The sequence below is a fragment of the Pholcus phalangioides genome, unplaced genomic scaffold (assembly GCF_987345545.1).
Source record: "Pholcus phalangioides strain wild (caught in Gottingen) unplaced genomic scaffold, Ppha-v1.0 ptg000017l_1, whole genome shotgun sequence".
Lineage (NCBI taxonomy): Eukaryota > Metazoa > Arthropoda > Arachnida > Araneae > Pholcidae > Pholcus > Pholcus phalangioides.
Genome location: NW_028301610.1, coordinates 27,660,004 through 27,680,255, shown reverse-complemented (window position 1 = coordinate 27,680,255; position 20,252 = coordinate 27,660,004). Strand labels below are relative to the sequence as shown.

Sequence of the window (20,252 nt, the reverse complement as noted above, 5' to 3'; positions counted from 1 at the left end):
CTTCATAAGTATTTTTGCGATTTTCACCTGCTAAACATGGTTTGTGATACCATGTTCCGTGGCAATTTTTGGTCTTCTTGATGCCTAATATCACCCCTGTGAGTATGTCGCCACTTCAAGGCAACACCCTGTATATATTGTCCTTTCATCACCATCACATAAAAAAATTCAAGCCAAAATGTTTGCAATTAAAAGGTTTGCAACCAGAACAAAACATCTATCACATTTCTATTTGATTCATGTATGGGAATCAACATGCATGGGAAGATGGATCTAAAAAAATTCTCAAGGCAACTTTTGTTATTGTCTTAAGGACTTGGGTGTGACCGTCTGGATGCAACGACCCACAACGAGTGGTATAATATTCATGAAAAAAATCAATCACACGAAAATTCAATTTCCTGAAAAATAATAATTATTTAAGAAAGTTTTATTCACAAAAAAACCATGTTTTCTCACAATATTTTCAACGAGTCATTGCTTTTCTCACACGAAACAATTTCTGTTACACCCTTTACGTAGGTTAGATGGGGAAAAAAATACATTAATGTATTTCCCAAAAAATAGATAATGATATAAAAAAATTTATTAGGCCTAATATTAAAATTAATTTCGTTTTTTATTGATAATACATAAAATAATATTGTAATTGAATCCGAAATTTAAAGAAAAACAATTAATTGGTAATTTTTAACACATTTAGTTTCCAGATGCTACTCTGGTTCTTATTAAAAAACAGAAAATTGAAAAAAATTCAGGGAATTATGGAATTTAAAATTTTATTACGAAAAATTAATTTTCCGGGAAATTTTCTGGAAAATTCCATGAAAAAATCGAATTCTTTTTCTTAAGCTTCTTTTTTCTTGAATTAAACAACAAATGTATTTCAATAGTAAATTTAAAATTTAATGCTTCAAAAATTTAAATAGTCACAAAAAATAAATTCATTGTATAAATTTTGCAATGAATTTTTTGATCTTAAATTTACCCGATCGAATGCTTTCCAGGTTTCTAAAAATCGATTTATCATAAACAAATATGCGTTTCCAACGCGTAATAATCAGAATATAACTTTGCATTCAAATCATTTTTAGTTATTTACCACACCAAACAGAATACCTCGCATATAACCCCCCCCCCCCCCGGTATCAATAAAAACGAGGTGAAATTACGAAAAATTAATTTTCAGAGAAATTTTTTAGAAAATTCCATGAAAAAAATCAAATTCTTTTTATAGACTCCTTATTTCTTGAATTAAACGAGAAATGTATTTCAATAGTAAATTCAAAATTTAAGACTAATTCAAAAATTTGAAAATATTTATGTAATATGTAAATATTGTAATTGCATCTGAAATTCGAAAAATAGTAAAATTAAAATATTAATCTTTAGTTACCAGATTCTACACGAACGCTTATTAAAGAAAAATTAGGAAATTACAAAAATTCTTGGAAATATGAAATTTAAAATTTTATTACGAAATAATTAATTTTTCAGGGAACTTCTACAAAAATATCGAATCATTTATATCAAACATCGACTTCATTTTTCTTGGGATTAACCCGAAATGCACTTCGATCTTAAATTTTCAATTTAGCCTTAAATTAAAAATTTAAAGATCCACTAAAAAATAAATATATTACGTGAACATTCAGCAATAAGTTTTTCCTGCTTTCAGTTCATCACTAGCTTTCATATTCAGGTTTCTAAAAATCGATTGATGATAAACAAATATGCACAATAATCAGTACATAACATTGCATATTCAGGGCATTTTTAATTATTTACCGCACCGCGATCGGAATACAAACCCCCCCCCCCCCCATCATTCGATATCAATAAAAATGAGGTAAAATCACGAAAACGAGGAACAGAAACACATTTATCGAAAACAATCGCGCAAAATAATAAGAGACGCGAGTATTAATTTGCGTATCAATATGTACGGAAATATAGATCGTCGGGTAATATGTTTCCTTACTCTTCTCTCTCTGTATAACCCTTTTATCCTCAGAAATGGAAGGTTTTGAAATATTATTTGTCATTACGAGGGAAAATAGTATTAAAAAAAAACCACGATATTTTAGTGTTGGTAGCTGCGGCGCCATATTCGATATTTAGGGGTTTTGGGGAGGTGGGGAGTAGGAAAATCTCAAGAAAACCAGCCTAAGAATATCGAAGATGTTTATCACGAGTCATCTTTTAAAAGTGACGTAGAGGAAATACGCCTTATATATGTGATAGTACACCCTTTCTAGAGCACATTCCTCTCTTTCATGCTCCTTTTCTCCATCAACCCGTGATAAAACGTCGAAAACTTTTAGGAAAATATGATTAAATACCCTGCGAAGTGTTTCTTCATAAATCAAAGTTATGTACGGGGGAAGGAAAAAATTCATGTGCGCATGCGCTGTAGGTACCCACAGTATACCCGGATATACTGCCATTATATATATATATATACATGAATTTTCTTTTCCTCTTTTCTTAATGCATATACATACCCTCCTCTTTTATCTTATTTTTTACCTCTCCTCTCCCCACTCTATTTTAACCCGGCTTATTCTAGTCAATATGCAAATGAACCTCTCCCGTGCTTCCTATGTACTGTGTACTTCTTGTTGTTGTTGTAATTCCTCATAAACTAGGAGGTATCGGCGACACCGATCGAAGATCTCTCTCTCTCTCTTCTCTCTCGCGTTCACTTGCACGCGTTGTGTTTTAAAATAAGTGAAGCGGGGAAGAGTATAAGAGTATAAGGGGGGGGGGGAGAATTTTTTTTTCTCTAGAGATATGTATAGCGTGTGTGTGGATTTTTCCGAGGATTGGGTGAGGCGGTGACGAGGAGGGAGAGTTAATTATTTACGCATGCGCCTCGGCTCCGCTCTTTTTAAGGTTATTCTTCTTTGCCCCGCCTTCTTTTCCTCTCTCTCTCTCTCTCCTCTCTACTCTCCGCTCTCCCCGTTTTTCTCCGGCTCCTGCGCCTCCCAAAAAATGAGAGAGTAGAGAGTACGGAAAAAGTTGGCAAAGAGAGAGAGGAATACACGGGAGAGGCGAAGAAACATCCGCGGAGCAGGAAGCCACTGCCCTCTAGTGCCAGGATGGCGAACTACACGCTGTTCCGATAACTATTTATTTCCCTATGTATATTTTCCAGTGATTCTCCTACTTTGAAAGCTCGTGGCCCGGTTGGTTTATTTTTTGCGGGGAAAGCAGGCCCGTAACTAGTCCCCCACATTCTGGAGAAGGGCCCCTAGGCCTGGATCTTTGGCGGGCCCCCATGCTAGCCTTTTCACGGGGCCCCCTAGTTAATTTATAGTGTGAAAAAAAAATGATGACAACCATCTCGGGTCCAAGGGCTGGAGCCCTGTCAGTCCCACCCTTGTGGGGTCCATGAGTGGGATAACCGGGGTGATTTCCAGGGCCTCCGAGCAGAATTGATGGCCCACAAAGAAAAAAAATAATCTTATTTTGCTTATGTTTTGGACATTTTTATTTTCGTGTTTGAAATAATCTGCAAGAGAAACTCACTTCCAAAACGAATCATTGAAAAATGACGAGGGGGGCAAACTTTTTCTGAGCATAACTTTTTCAAGGGGGCCCCTCAGAAGGCACGCTATGGCCCTGGGGCGGGGGGGGGGAAGACCTGGTCATACACACGACTGATGGGAAATAACTGGGAGGAAAATGAGACAGTAAATAATTCACAGCCCGGTTTGACTGACGTTAGGGACCGGCGGTTGAGAAATACTGCCCTATTGGATTGATTCCATTTCTGTGTTTTTACACATTAAAATATATTTAAATATATTAAAAAATCATGATTCGATTTGATCGTAGATGGAGAGATTTAATTTTAAGTCTTCGTCTAATCGGACGTGAATACATTTAATTTAATTTTAAATTTAATTTTTTCTCATTTTTTCAAAAATTATTAAATTAACCTTTAACAACCCCGCCCGAATTAAGATTTGAACTGTTTTTGTTTTTTTTTATATTTCCCCTTCTGATGTTTTGAGATATTAAATAAATAAATAAATGCATATTCAACTGTAAATGCAAATATCAATTGAAATATTCATGAAAAAAATTCCTATATGTTTTCTGGACTTGCCCATGTCCATAGATACATTAAAATTAAAAACAAAAAAGAAAATTAAATTTTATTGTTCCTTAAAAATAGGTGATTTAAAAAATTTAAATTTGTGGCATTAATACTGACATTTTTGTTTTGTAAATTAAGTTTGGAAATCTCACAGTTTCAGGGAAAATAAATAAAGTGCTTTTTCATGTAAGAAAAATATATTTTTTTCTAATTAATATTAATTCTAATTAATGAAGGTAAATATTCTGATTATTTTCATAGCATTTGATCACATTCAGATATTTAATTATAATGAGAAAATGTATTCATTAAATGATATTTTGAAAGATTATACATTTTCTTTTTCTTCTTTTCAATCGCACGCAGTGAAATATTTTATAAATAAATGAAATAAATATAAAAATAATAAAGCAATAGTTTTGAATATTCAAAAAACATATTTAGGTTCATAAATAATATTACTAGAATATTATTAAATGAAATCAAAAACTTCAATTTAATTAAGAATTGATTTTGAAGCATATCAGTTATGAAATATTAAACTTATAAATGCATTCAAGATTTAGACTCTACTTTCAAAAATTATTCTAATTTTTCAACAATATAATAACTGAAATTAAAAATAATTTTTACAGAAATAGACTAAAAACTGGCTAAAAGTTATGTTGTCAATAATTTATTTTCTGTTCGATTTATTGTTATCAAAAAAGTTTTAAGCAAAATTCATACCTAAAAATATATATTTACGATAAAATGATAATTTTATCATTTGTTTACAAATACATTTCTGATAAAAAGTTCCATTTCAATTTTTATTATTATCAAAATCAATATATAATTTATTATCAATACCCGGTAATTTTAGATTTTCTTCGGATACACATAAAACTCCAGTGATATCCATTTCAATAAACTATAGTTATCCATAATTTTATTTCAAATATGCAGAGAGCATGCATTGTGTTTAAGCAAAATTCGGAATAACAATTAATTACATAGTAGAATTTTCTCAAATTACAGTTGGTAAAAGAATAAAAATCATTCCAGTTTTGAGAAGAAAACTTTCAATATATTTTGCTTATTTATAAAAATGTACGCGAGTTTACGCGGCGTTTCTATATAACGCGCTTATTTATTAATGGCTGCCTTAGGAAAATATAAATATTCATTTACGTTACATTATAAATGACTTTTCCAGCATTGGCCAACGCTGAAAGAGGTCCTTCTTCCACCACGTTAACATATTTTTATTAAGGAATTTTCTATAAACGAAGCACAAACAGATTCCTCTTCGCGTGACGAAAGAGTTGTATAATGGTTTGCTTATATCGCCGCATTCTTTCTTTAAAATTTGACTAGAATTAACTATTCAAAACGCAAATGTTCTCCGCTCTATAAATATTACAACTCCGTATATCCCGAATAATGTTTAAATTGGTCTTTCAGTTTTAAGATCTCTCTGTTGTAAGATGCCTCATTGAATATCACTTGAATTTAAATCGTGAAAAATGTTTGAATAATATATAAGCTTGTATTTTAGAAATGTTTTTTCCTTCAAATATTTCATTTATGAAAATGAGTTAAATAGAAACCACAGTATTGTTGGAATAAAAGGTGTTTTTTTTTTGAACATCTTGAGAACTTGAAAAAATATTGCCGAATATATCGCCTGTATTGGGAATGTTAGAAAACAAAATTTTTGGAATTTTGATGATTTTAAACCACGTGAAAATTATGGAAATTCCATGGTGTTGATAAAATTGTGATTATCGTATTTTTTAACGTAAGTACCGCAGTTTAAGAAAAACATCGTTTAAATAGCGCTCATAAGCAACACACTTTCCCAGGAGAAAAATGAAAGTTTATTTTTCATATTTTACAAATATATCTGTTTGAAAATAACTGCTAAATGCTCAGAAAATTTCGAATACTTGAAATGTTATTTAGTTAGTTGATATTTGAATATATACGATAATGTGTGCTCAATTTATATTTTCTAAACAAAAATTAACGTTTGAAAAATTCACATAAGAAAATTAAAAAAAAAAAATCTGGTAGATATATAAGGCTGAAAAAGTTACTAAATGCTGGTTAAAATGACAGAAAAATCCGATGACTACTCCTATTGTTTTTCATTCAATGCTGAATATTTTTGACATGGAACATTGACCATGTGTGGTCAATTTTTTTTAACCAACAAATAAAAGACTTTTATACGGTTATCTGTTTATTTTAATACATAGACTTTCATGACTGATAGTTGTTTTTAGATTGATTTCATATTGCTTGGTAGCTAATTGACCAATATATTTCACCCCAAATACTAGAGAAATGTTCAGCGTAGAATATTCATTCGGCATCGGACTATTCCCAACACTGACCAATATACTAAAATCATGATTGACAGATTGTTCTTCGAACGATTCGGTTCTATTCTTCTGTTAACAATTCGAAATAAACTGATCTTAAAACTTATTTTTCAGAAAGCAAATGTTGATAAAACAGTCATTCGTCAATTGATACGCCTCATTACAAGCACAAAAACACATATGTCATATAATGATGTCCGGAATATATGTTTAAAACGTTTTACTTCTACGTTTAGTTTGATAAACTAACCCAGAAAAATTTGTCCAGAGAAAACGTTGTCTTTCAGAAAAAGATGCATACCGTAACTGGCCATCCGTTTCACCATCGATGTTGACCGTACATTGAAAAATATAGATCCATAGCTGACCTATACTTGGCTAAACTAAAAGTTTCTAAGCAATCACACTGAGTAGTGATCCACCACCGATAAACATCATAAATAAATAATTAAATTTTTGATTGATGGCTATTTTTGCAGCCAACTTCATCATATTTATGATAGTTTTACAAATAGAAACGTTGACATTTCTAAAAAGTAAATGAAACATATGGATTATGATGATTGATAGTTATTTTCAAAAGCCCGGTTCTAACCTAATTTTAGTTTTAATGAGACTGAGACAAGTAATGTCTGCTCAAAACAATGCCGGAAAAAATTATGACAAATATGATATAATATAAATTTTAATTTACATGTCATAATGGAATCATTGGTCAGTTGAGAAAATTTTTAGAGCAGAATTACGGCAATATTTTTGTAAAGTTTTTTATATTATTTAGTTTAATACGGGATGAGGCTAATTTATACAAGAACTGACAAAAATAAAATTCGTGAACAGCATTGATCAGCACGGGGATATATTTTTTACGAAAATCAATTTCATAAGTCACCCTTTTTAATTTGATATACTATATCAGTTTTTGTGTAATAACCAATGCCCAGAAATATGCGCATATATTTACCATTACAAGAAAGCCGTAAGAAATTATGGCGAATACGATATGACAAATTTTTAGTTACATGTCATAATGGGACACACCTATCATTGAGCAGCGCCATAACTAGGATTTTTTACCGCCCCCACAACTTTAAAATCGCCAATTTTATAACGGTGAATTCGATAATTTCAAACATGCTCTTTGTTCCTACATAAAACTGCCGCCGCCTAAACTTTTCGGCTGGGGCAGTGGCTTCCCTGCCTCCCCCCCCCCCGCCCGTTCCGGCCCTGGAATTGAGGACTACTTTTAAGCAGAATTAAGCAATATTTTTGGTAGAAGAACATAGACAACAAACATTTTTATAAAATATTTTTATATTTATATAGTTCAGCGGTTCTCAACCTTTTTTACTCGCGGAACCATTTTTACTCTATAAGTTCTATGGCGAGTCCCCTCCCCTCCCCCGTAGACCACTTTTTATTATGTATTTATCAGATTCACTTATTTATTATATTGTTCTGGAGTGGCCATGGAGCCCCTGGGAAGAGCGCACGGAGCTGTAAGGGCTCTGCGGAGCGAGCACATATTGAGAACCCCTGGTATAGTCTGCTATAGTTTGATACGGAATGAGGTTAATGTATGCAAGAACTGACAAAAAAATTCTGGAACAACACTGATCAGCACGTTGAGTTATTTTTAGGGAAACCAATTTCTCTCATAAGGCAAATTTTTTAGTTTGATATACTATATCGCGTGGCTTGAAATAACCAGGGTCCAGAAAAATAGCCATATTTTAACAATTACAAGAATGCAGTAACAAATCTTGGCAAATACGTGTATATGTGTGTGATATGATATAAATTTTAAATTAAATGTGATCACTGGCCAGTTGATTATTCATTTACAACAGAATAAGCAGCACACACACACACACACATTCCGTCTATTTTTTCATATTTCTTAGCTTGATACGTGATGAGGATAATTTAGGCAAAAACCAAAAACTAATTCTCAAACACAGTACTAGTCAGCACGTTCAGATTATTTTTAGGAAAATCGACTTCATAAATCGCATTATTTAGTTATATGAGTTTCTAAGACCAGTGTTCAGAAAAATACGCGTATATTTATCAATACAAATATGTCGTAACAAATGATGACAAATATGATATGTGATATGAGTTTTTAGTTACTTGTCATCGTGGAATATAGCTGTGTGACCTGACACATCTACCTGGCCGTTGACTTTTTACAACATTATAGGTAACACATTTCTTGCATTTTTTTTATCCCATTAAAATTAATTGATACGGTATGAGACTAATTTATGCAAGAACTGGCAATATCTTCGGACAGCATTGTCAGCTCGTCGAGATATTTTAAGGAAATTTGATTTCATGTCACATTTTTTTTTTGTTTAGTATATTAGTTTGTAATAACCCGTGTCCAGATAGATGTGTGCTCATATATTTTACTAATACAAAAGTTCTGTAACATAATATAACTTTTTAGTTATATGTTATCATGGGACTATCACTGGTTGTTTAAGACTTTTTTACCTAAGAATTATAGGCAATATTTTTATAAATCTTCTAATATCGCACAGTTTGATGAGGCTATAATTTATATAAAAACTAACAACAACAACAACAAATTTCTTTGAGAACACTGGTCAGTAGGTCTACGTTGAGATATTTTTATAAAAATCCATTTCATAAGTCACATTTCTTAAAATTTTATATGAGCTTGTAATAACCAGCGTCAAGAAAGATAAGCAAATGTTTACCAATATCAATATACAAAAATACCGTATTATGAAAAATATGATATCATATAAATTTTTAGTCACATGTCATCACTGCTAGTCGACTTCTTTACAGAAGAGTTACAGGCAAAATTTTTATCCATTTTTAAACTATAGTTTGATACGGGGTGAGGAAAATTTATGCGAGAACTAACAAATATTCTCAGACAGTAAGTTCAGATATTTTTAGGAAACTCGATTTGATAAGTCACATTTTTTGATTATGAGCTTGTTATAACCAGTGTCGAGAAAGATACGCATACCTTTAAAGATACAAAAATGTAACAAATAATAACAAATAATCATATGATATAAATTTTTAGTCACATGTCATCACTGGACAGTTGAAGATTTTTTAAAGCAGAATTATAAACAAAACTTCTTTTTTTAAATAATATTCTATAGTTTGATACACGATGACGTTAATTTATGCGAGAGCTAACAAAAACTCTCGGACAACACTGGTCAGCACGTTGAGATATTTTTAGGAAAATCAATTTCATAAGTTACATTTTTTTTTTAGTTTGATATATGAGTCTCTAATAACCAGTGTCCAGAAAGATATTCGTGTTTTTCACCAATGCAGTAATGCTGTAAGAAAAAACTCCCCAAATGGCTACTGATAAGTGTGTTCCGTGATGCCATGTAACTAAAAATAATTTTGTTACAGCAGAACAGAACAGAACCAAAATTATTTCTGCCGACTTTTGGCATGTGAAATAAATAATTTTATAGTTTGATGCTAATTTATGAAAAACTAACAAATGAAAATTTTTGGACAGCCCTGATCATCACGCTGGTATATTTTTTTTAAAAAAATCGATTTGCCATATTTGTCTTGTTTGATATGTGGGTTTCTAATAACCATTGTCCATAAAAATAAACATATACTCCGCATCATTGACCAATACATACAGTGTCCTGCTCTATTTCTCCTGACTGACCAAGAAATTCAATTCATCAAAAATATTAAAATAAAATGGTTATATCTGTCCAAACAAAATCGATCCCACCAGGAAAATTTTGTGAATTTAAAAAAAAGTATGGAATCTTTAATCCGTAAAATACGGGACATCGCCAATTGTCATCAAAAACACTGACAGAAGTAGGCACACAATCATGAATCGTAAATAAAATTCCAAAAAAATTGTGTCGCGTCATTGGTATATATAAACACGATAAATCGTACTATATATGATATACTATACATGATAATTCCTACATGTATTGTATCTACATCGGGGTGCGATCGTAAAGTTTGCTATCATTATATCATTCCGACTATATTCATCACACATGCTAAACTCAGTTGGAATTTCTTTTTCCATATATATATCTCTAATTCACCAATTACAAATATTGTATTATGTATTATGCATAATCACAGATAAAGGCGATAAATTTCAAAGCCTATATTTATCAAATTTATCAACTTGTTTATTATGCATAATCGCCGGTAAAAGTGATAGTTTTTCAGACTTACCACGACGATTAGCAAGTATGCATAATAACCGGTTATTACGTATAATAACCGATTTATCACTTTACCGTAACACACATATATATATAAATTAAACATTGATCGGTAAAATCTTGACGTTTATTAACAATAAGTCTCACTTCACGACAGTTAATGAGATGGGTTCGCGTTCTCCATCATCATCTTATCTAGGAAAAATTGTCTCGTTTGATACAACGGGTTTCTAATAGCCATAGTCCCGAAAAAAAAATACGCATATACTCCGCATCATTAACCAATACATAGTGTCTTGCTCTATTTCTCTTGACTGACCAAGGAATTCAATTCACGATTTCACAGAAATCAATCATAATAATCCGAAATATATAAAAATACAATAGACTAAAGTTTGACCAAATAAAATCGATCACAGTTGGAAAATTTTCTATATTAAAATCCCAATCCCAGTCGTAACTCTACAGAATAAAATCCACAAATCATATCAAAATTTAATTAATTAAAAAAGCAAAGCCATGCTCTAAATTTATAAGAACGAGTCAAATTTAGTTGAAAATGAGAGCTCTCATAGTGATAAGTCTGCAACTTGTCAAGGTGCCATCTTAGTTTGAAATCCAGATATCATTTCCAAAAATCCACGTTATGAAATTTTTTTTCTAATATTGAAGATTATTGATCATATATTTATATAAATTCCAATATATATATATATATATATATATATATATATCAGTTTCATGAGTTGGGTAAACATTTTTCGTTAATTCCCGTCAAAATGTCTTTTTAAGAGTCACTTTCGATTCTTGCTGTATATATATTAAACGTTATTCAGAATAAGTTTCACTTCACGACAGTTAACAAGATGGGCTTGTTCTTCATGATCATCCTATGTAGGAAAAATTGTCTTGTTTAATAGATTGTCCAGGAAAATACCCATATACTCCGCATCATTGACCACAATGCCATAACTAGGCTGGTGCAACCGGGGCACTGCCCCTGTGCTCCGAGCCGAATGGGGGCCCCACAAAAGTTTATACTTGTTTTGCATAATAATAACCCTTTCAAGACGGGCCCCAAGGGAAGGTCTGCCCCCCCCCCTCGGTGCACCGAGAAGACACACTACGGCCCAGATTAACCGATGCTGTATTTCTCTTGACTGACCACGAAATTCAATTCACGATTTCACAGAAATTTCTCATAATATCGGGGATATTTAAAAATAATATTTCTGACCAAACAAAATCAATCGCGCCTGGAAAATTTTCAAGATTAAAATCCCAATTCCAGACGTTACTCCACAGAATAAAATCCGCAAATCATATCAAAATTTAATTAATTAAAAAAACGCATACACGCTCTAAATTTATGATTATAAGAACGCATCCAATTTAGTTGAAAATGAAAGCTCACATAGTGATGAGTCTAGCACTTGTCAAGGTGCCATCTTAGTTTGAAAGCCAAATATCATTTCCAAAAATCCACATTATGAAAAATTTTTCTAAATATATGTACTAGTTCAAATATATCTATCTATATATATATACATATATATCACTTTCATTGGGAGGGGGGTAAAAATTTTTCCTTAATTTCCGTCAAAACGTCTTTTAAGAGTCACTTTCGATTCTCGCTGTATATATATTAAACGTTGATCCGTAAAATCTTAACGTTTATTAAGAATAAGTCTCACTTCACGACAGTTAACAAGATGGGTTCGTTCTTCATCATCATCCTATCTAGGAAAAATTGTAATGTGTGTGCAGAGAGTACGTGTGGTGGTGGAGAGGGGGGTGTATGAGCAATCTGCCTGCCACCACAGTCTGCACGAGCGTGCTCGATATTCGAGTCATAGGTGTGGCGTCTAGCACAACCATTCCATTTTGGCATATTTACACCCCCCCCCCCTTCAACCATCAAATATATGGACCTATCACGGGGGGTATGAAGTGAAGGGGGGGGCATAAAAGAAGGAGGGGTTCGTTCTCTGTCCTTTGGTAATTCGATATACTGCGAATGACAATGCGATTTTAAAAGCTCGCGAGCAGCACTATTGAGAGATCAGCGTGACACTTTTCTTAGAAAAGATAAGAGAGAGAGTAAGTCAAAAGTATTACGTGTGTGTATTTCTATATGTTTCTTAAGTTTCTTTAAATATTTGATGCGATGGAAAACGTTAAGAAAAGGGGTTAGAGAGCTTCTCGGAGAAATGAAAACGTTATGTATCAGGAATTCTCGCGTTTTAACACGAGGAGAATGCGATTTGAGCGCTTTTCTCAAAGCTTTAACTCTCAATAATAAAGTAAGGATGTGTGTATAAGAAAGTTATCTCTGAAATGCAAGATTCTAAAATTTCTTTTGTACCAATTACCATGTTGCGTTTGCGGAACTATGGGTGGTATTTTAGCTTGTTTCTTGATTCCCACCTCTTTATGTTTTAACATTTTTAATATTTTACACATGCGTGCAAAAATTATTTTTTCGAATTAAATATTTATCTGGTATTTTTTGGATTTTTTTTTTTTTTTTTAAATATTTTGCATCCTTTCGTAAATTTTACGTTTACTTGGAATACGTTGAAAGGTCTCATATATTATTACCTGGTCAAACAGTAGTAGAAATATCATAAAAAATTAAATTGTTTTATTATTTATCAATAATTATAAAAAGGTTATTTATAAATAGTAATAAAAAAGATATTTATAAATAGTAATAAAAAAGATATTTATAAATAGTTATAATAAACTTATTCACCAATAGTTTTAACAAACTTATTCGCCAATAGTTTTAACAAACATATTTATCAATAGTTATAATAAGCTTATTTATCAATACAGTAGAACCTCTCGATAACGGACGCCCATGGGACCAAAACCATGGGTCTGCTAACGGGGAGTGTCCGCTATTGGGGAGGTAAGATATACAGCATAACCTCGTTTATACGACTTCCACATTTATACGACGTTTTGATTCGGTCGCAATTGTGGTTCTTCTATGTTACTGTGTGTAAAAGTGATTCACCAATCATGTCGATATATAAGGAAACTTTGATTAAATTTCACTAGATTTACCACTTTTATCGGTGATTATGCATAATTCCCATACAAAGTCTGGTAAATATGGATAAATTTGTAACTTTTCTTCTCTTCATTAAACCCATTAATTATTTTTACCCGTACATGGTACGTGCACTACATATAGTTTGCAATAAAAATTAAATTAAGTAATGAGTGTGAAGAATAAATAAAAGTTCATCACAACATTATCGTTAGTTATGTTTTCTTTCTTCACACGTATCAACATAGGCAAACAAAACAGACATTACCTTTCGGAATCAGCATCCTGGGCCATAGTTAATCAGTTAATCAAGTAATTAATTGACGGGTTATCATATTGACATCACCGTTGAGTATGATAAAGTCTCGATTTATGAACTAAAATTCACAAGTTATAGTTTGGAAATAAAAATTAGTTTGTCTGATTTTACTGTCCGCTATCGAGAGTGTCCGCTAACGGGGAGTAAAATACATTAAAGCCCAATTCCACGAGACCGGGGATCCGAAAAGTGTCCGTTAAAGGGAGGTGTCTGCCAAACGGGAAGTGTCCGTTAAGGGAGGTTCTACTGTATAGTTATTACTTCAAAATTTATTTATTTCTAATTTGGTACACATATTTTCTATTTTTTATTTATTATGCTATGCCAATACATTATTTTACATATCTCCAATACTCTTTTTTTGCAAATTTTCAAACATTAAGAAAAAATGCATTATCATCACCTTGCGTGTATGATAAAAGAGCATGACTTCAATATAATTGAATCATTTGATCATTTTTGTCGCACCACGGTCATTTTCTGCACACGAGGGCTAATTAGACTGGGACTTACAATTTATTGCCGATTCCTAACGGCAGGCTTGTATTTATACTCATCGAGAGGTTTGTGCGCTAACCCCTCGATGGGGGACTCTTTTCTGTTGCACCCCTGTGTTAGGAAAGTTTTCTGACAAGGACCAACCGGGTATCGAACTCGGCGACACCTCTAAACATCTTTTGGTACTTTAGGCGAGTATCTTATCGACCTGGGCTACCGCGCCCATATAATTGAATAAAAATTGATTCAAATAAAGGGAACTTTTCAGCTCATAGAATGAGGCAAAATATTTCAAATCCATTCATAAGTACCCGATTTATATAAAAAATCTGGAGAAATGTGAAAGCTTTATGAAATCAAGAATTCTGGCGTTTTTACTCAAGGAGAATGCGATTTGAGCGCTTCCCAAAGCTTTTACTCTCAATGAATAAAATAAGGATGTGTATAAGAAAAAGTAAATTCTAAAAATTCATACAACGTGCAAGATACCAAAATTTTTACCATCAATTACCACGTTTGGAATTACGGGTAGTATTTTAGGTACCCTGTTTTATGTTTTAACATTTTCAATGTTTACATCATGGTAACATGTGTGAAAAATTATTTTTTAAGAACCAAATATTTATCTGATATTTTTTGGAATAATTCATTTATATTTTAATATTTTGTTTCCTTTCACGAATCCTACGTTTATTTGGAATGTGTTGAAAGATCTCATACCTTTTAACATAGTCAAAAAAGTAGAAATATATACAATATTATCTCTAGTAGATCTATATTATTAAAATATATCATATTGGCTTATTTAAAATTTGGTACACATATATATTCAATTAAATACGCTATGCTATACCAGCATGATATTTTATAAATCTCCAATACTTGGTTTTCTGTCAATTTGTTGTGTATGCTATCATATGACAATAAAATGTTTTATATATCTTTATTACGTGTACTTGTTTTTTTTACAAATTTTCAAAGAATTAGAGAAAAAATTCATTATTAGCACCTTCCGCGCATGATAAAATAACATGGCATCAATGTAATTGAACAAAAATTGATTTTTAATAAAGAAAACTGTTTAGTTCATCAAAAATGAAGAAAAATATTTGAGATTCATCCATAAATATTTGATTTATATAAACAAAAAATATATTTTTTAAATCAATCAATATTTTTTTCCAAGTTCCAAAATTTGAATTTTAGATTTTTCGATTTAAGAAATTTGATCTAAAATTCATGCTTCATTGTATGAATTGAACAGTTTGATATATTTTGAACCAGTTTTTATTCAATATTATTAATGCCATGCTATTTATCATCATTACATGCGAGGTGTTAACAATGCATTTTATTTTTAATGTTTCAAAATTTGGGGAAAAAGTATTAAAGATAAGTAAATTGTTTTATTAGCATAGTATATGAAATTGTAAAAAATTTGAAATAAATAAATGATTAAATAACATTTTTAATGAGAGAGATATATTTCTACTAGAGCATAACTACTAAGGCTTTTTGTGACCATATTAAAATGGCACAAGACCCATTATTGACAGCAGTTATTGACTTTTGAGATATTTATAATTTGCAATTTTGCTCGAAATAGAAATTTCAATGGCATTAAACATTAATGGTGCAATCATTTAACATTGCTCTTCTTCTGATAATCCGAATTCAAATCTCGTTTATAATAATATGTAAATATTCTCTTAATTATTCTTTAATTTAAGAAATACTCAGTATTTCCCGATATAAAAATCCCATATGTGTTTACGGTTTCCAAGTTTCTCCGAATAGGAGAAAATTTTCATCATGCTTTCAAATATGAAAAAATTCTATTGAAAATTACGTGAATACGAAAGATTGTGGTAGAGGGAAAATTCGAAAATCCAACGGATAAAAGTATTATATGTAAATATACAGTCAAAAATTAGTATTTTATCTATTAATATAAGTTTAATAGACTTGAAAATTTGCTCAAATTTTTCCAAAGTAAAATTCTTAATAATTTAATGCTATTGACATAAGGATACATTCAGTAAATTTAGATGATTTCTGTAATTTTGAAATACATTTAGCAGGTTTAAAATTCAATCAATTACAATTAATTAATCTTCTAATAATAATTGATGGTTGTAATAGGTAAGATCATTGTCTGTTTTTGGTCAAGGTCGGTGTTGTGTCACTGAAAAGTCAGTTATCGGTGACTAATTACACACAAAACTAATAAATTATACTAAAATTCAGCCGTAATGATTTAATGCAGATACATGGAATCCTAACTCGAACCTCCGACCATTCTTATCCGAAAAATCTTAATTCGCCAACATGACATTTGAAAAAACTGCATTTTCAATCAATGATTATTTTGCAATATATGTAAACAAGCCGAGGAATATAACCGAGTAAATAAATTAATGAATATAATTATTGGAAATATAAATATCCTTTGTTTTCGAATCATTTTCCCGATATTAATTAAAATAATGAATTTCTTGACAATTTTCTGTAAAGATTTCCATCGCAACTGCGGCAACAAAAAAAAATAAAATTGTCTAGTTTTCAGAAGATTATAGAACGTATTTAATTAAATTGCTCGGTTTAATTACCGGAATACTTGACACATTACAATATGCCTTAGCTTTCAATATGCAATTACATATTTGCAACAATACTCATAATGAAAAATAAACTTCATTAGCATAAGTCTGTCGATCTCTGCTCTTTCAAAGATACAAATTATAAAATTTTGTCGATATTCAGAATAATCCGATCAAACATTTTTATAATGCAAGATATCGAATCGATAAGTTTAAAATGAATTAATTTAGGAAAAAATAATTTCTAATACTTATATCATTAAATTACAAAAAATAAATAAATTTTCTGGAAAAATTCTCGTCTCATTCGAATAATATATTCAGTTGAAGATGATATGAATAACTAATTATTTTATGCATTTAATCTCATTATTTAAATTAATTTTTTATTTTAAATACTAAATTTATTAATACACAAATTTATTACGTGAAAACACGAACATAGAAAATCTACTAAAATCTTCATACTTTAAATTTAAAATTAGTAACAGGTAATTTAGTTTAATAACATCTTCCAGTAAATATTTCAATAATGGCTGTCTATGTATACTATGAATTTCATGTTATTACATGAATTTTTTGTATGAGTTTACGTAAATATTATCTACGAAAAGTATAAAAATCTCTGAATATCTAAAACTAAAATAACATACCGTAGTTTCTTTCTTCATAGTCACTAAATTTGAACGTATATAAAACTTTTTGTCATTTTTTATAATTATAATTATAAAAAATAATAATTTCTAATACTTATCATTAAATTACAAAAAATAAATCAATTTTCTAGTAAAATATACACGTCTCATTCAACAGTATATTCAATTATATAATTTATATCATAAGAATTAATTCTTACGGGAAAACATTACATTCATATGAATCCATAAAATGAATTAAAAACTTCACATTTGAAATTTGTATGAAATTTTGAACTCAATCCCAGATAATTGGCAGTTTAATAAGGTTTTTACGGTAAATATTTCAACAATGGTTATCAATGTATAGTAAAAGTAAATGCATTTAACACGAAAGGGAATATAATTTGAATTTTTTTATGATTTCACGTCACATAAAAATTTTTTATTTTCATTAAAATCTTTTACGTAAAGTATAAAAATCTGAATTTCTATAACTAAATAAAACTTACCAAAATTCATTTCTCCTTAGTCACTAAATTTGAATACGAGTAATTTTTTTTTTGGTATACACAAAAAATATATTCCATGTCTTAAATCACATAACGTAAGAGAACCAAACGCAATCCATTATATCCAAAGTCTAGAACTGCGTTGTAATTTTTTTGTTTTTCTAACGGTTATGTGATACCAAAGAATCGAAGGCCATATAAAAAATGAAATAATAATTATCATATACGTTCTTGAATATTAAATAAGATCTGAGAAAGACCTTCGGAGTTTTTTCCTTCTTGTTTTTCAGGGTTAAAATGGACGAAATGTGGGTTAGAATGGTTTTAGTGAAGATAATTGTTCTTGTGTGCGTAAGATATAAGAATCGTATAGATTTTTATAAGATAGTGACTTTTCCCAACCAAACCACCCACCAACCATCTTCAACAACTCTATTCAATTCAAAAAAAAACCGCTAGTTTCAGTTGGAATATTCTAGAAACCGGTTTCTTTTGTATTTTGCCCAAGAATATCCTCTCCTTTTTGCCCTAATAATTTCTATATAGAAAAGCGATATCATCATTGCACTATTACTTTTCTACATTTGACCTTTAATCCATTCATTTTTTTTCTCTCTCTCTCTTTGGTTGCCTTGCATTGATATTCATCAGATTCACCTTCTGTTAACCTTGATACAAAAAAAAAATCTAGTATTAAAAATGTTTTCGAAACATGAAGAAATGAATTGAGTTGCTAAACCATTCATGTATTGGAAAAATTAATGATTCATAACAGACTCTAATCTAATTTTTCTGAATACTTGAAAGATATCTAAGTACTTTAAGGGGACTCCTACTTTTTGACATATAAAAAAAACTTTTTTTATGTAAAAATGTTATTAGAAATATTATTTACCCATTGATAATTGTTTCAAATTTTTACCACGTATATTTGAATGTGTATGCTATACTATGCCGGTACAAACATTTACATACCTTCAATACTTTGTTTTATAAATTTTCAAAAATAATTCATTAAAAACAGCTTGCGTGCTTGATAAAATTGTATGATATCAATGTAATTGAATAAAAAATGATTCAAAATGAAGGAAACTGATGGAAAAGCTTCAGATTTTTTATCGATTCAATCTTATTCAAAATTTGATTTTTAAATTTAAAAAATATTATAACCCAAAAATTTGTGAAATTATCCCAAATATTTTTTGTCATTTTGTTAACTGAAAAGTTTCCCTTATTTTTAATCAATTTTTATTCAATCTCGTTGATGTGTAATTTTGTCCTGTGCGCAAGCTATTTTTATTGCCTTATTTTGAAAATTTCTAAAAAACTAAGTATTAGAGATGTGTAAAATTTTGAACCAGCGTTAGGCCGGGATTACACTATAAAAGTTTCATAAAAGTTCATTTATAAAACTCGAAAATTACAACCAATAAGATGATCGATTGCATTTGCTAGAATGTTACCGATGCTCTTATTGGTTGCATTTGTCAACTTTTATAAAAGAACTTTTAACAAACGTTTATAGTGTAATACCGGCCTAAGATAGCATATACAATCAAATATATGTGGTGAGAGTTTGAAATAAATCAATGGATAAGTAATATTTTTAATAATATTTATGCATAAGAAAGTTTTCCAAAATGTTAAAGGGTAAGAGGGGCCTTAAAACCCTTTTTTGTTGAAATTTGAAAATGGTATTTTGAAAGAAATTTTGGTGGTTATTCTATAGTTCGTCGAATTATCAAGATTTAAAAGCATTTTTAAAGCATTTTAAAGTGATATTTTTTTGACTGTGTAGCCTAAAGGTTCTAAGAAAACATCACAATGTTAATTTGTTGATGTTTTTTTTTTTAAACTTAAATACTTAATTAATAAATATCAAATTCATACTAATACAAACATTATCATTCGTGAAATTTAACTAAATTTTATTTAATGA

At 30.3% G+C, this 20,252-nt stretch overlaps 1 protein-coding gene and 1 long non-coding RNA gene across 6 annotated transcripts in view; one reads left to right on the top strand and one right to left on the bottom strand.

The window, feature by feature from the left end:
* Positions 1-20,252, top strand: part of LOC149072706 (uncharacterized) — a 494,426-nt gene that overhangs the window by 97,869 nt on the left and 376,305 nt on the right. The window lies entirely within an intron of this gene.
* LOC149072707 (uncharacterized) overlaps positions 1-20,252 on the bottom strand; it is a 214,648-nt gene that overhangs the window by 151,176 nt on the left and 43,220 nt on the right. For 2 of the 5 annotated variants that reach the window (XR_016194506.1, XR_016194508.1), the window contains exon 1: positions 18,314-18,652. The exons of the other annotated variants lie outside the window; for them this stretch is intronic. This is a non-coding gene — a long non-coding RNA (uncharacterized LOC149072707). Of the gene's footprint in view, positions 1-18,313; positions 18,653-20,252 lie in introns of those variants that run through there. 5 annotated transcript variants of the gene reach the window in all.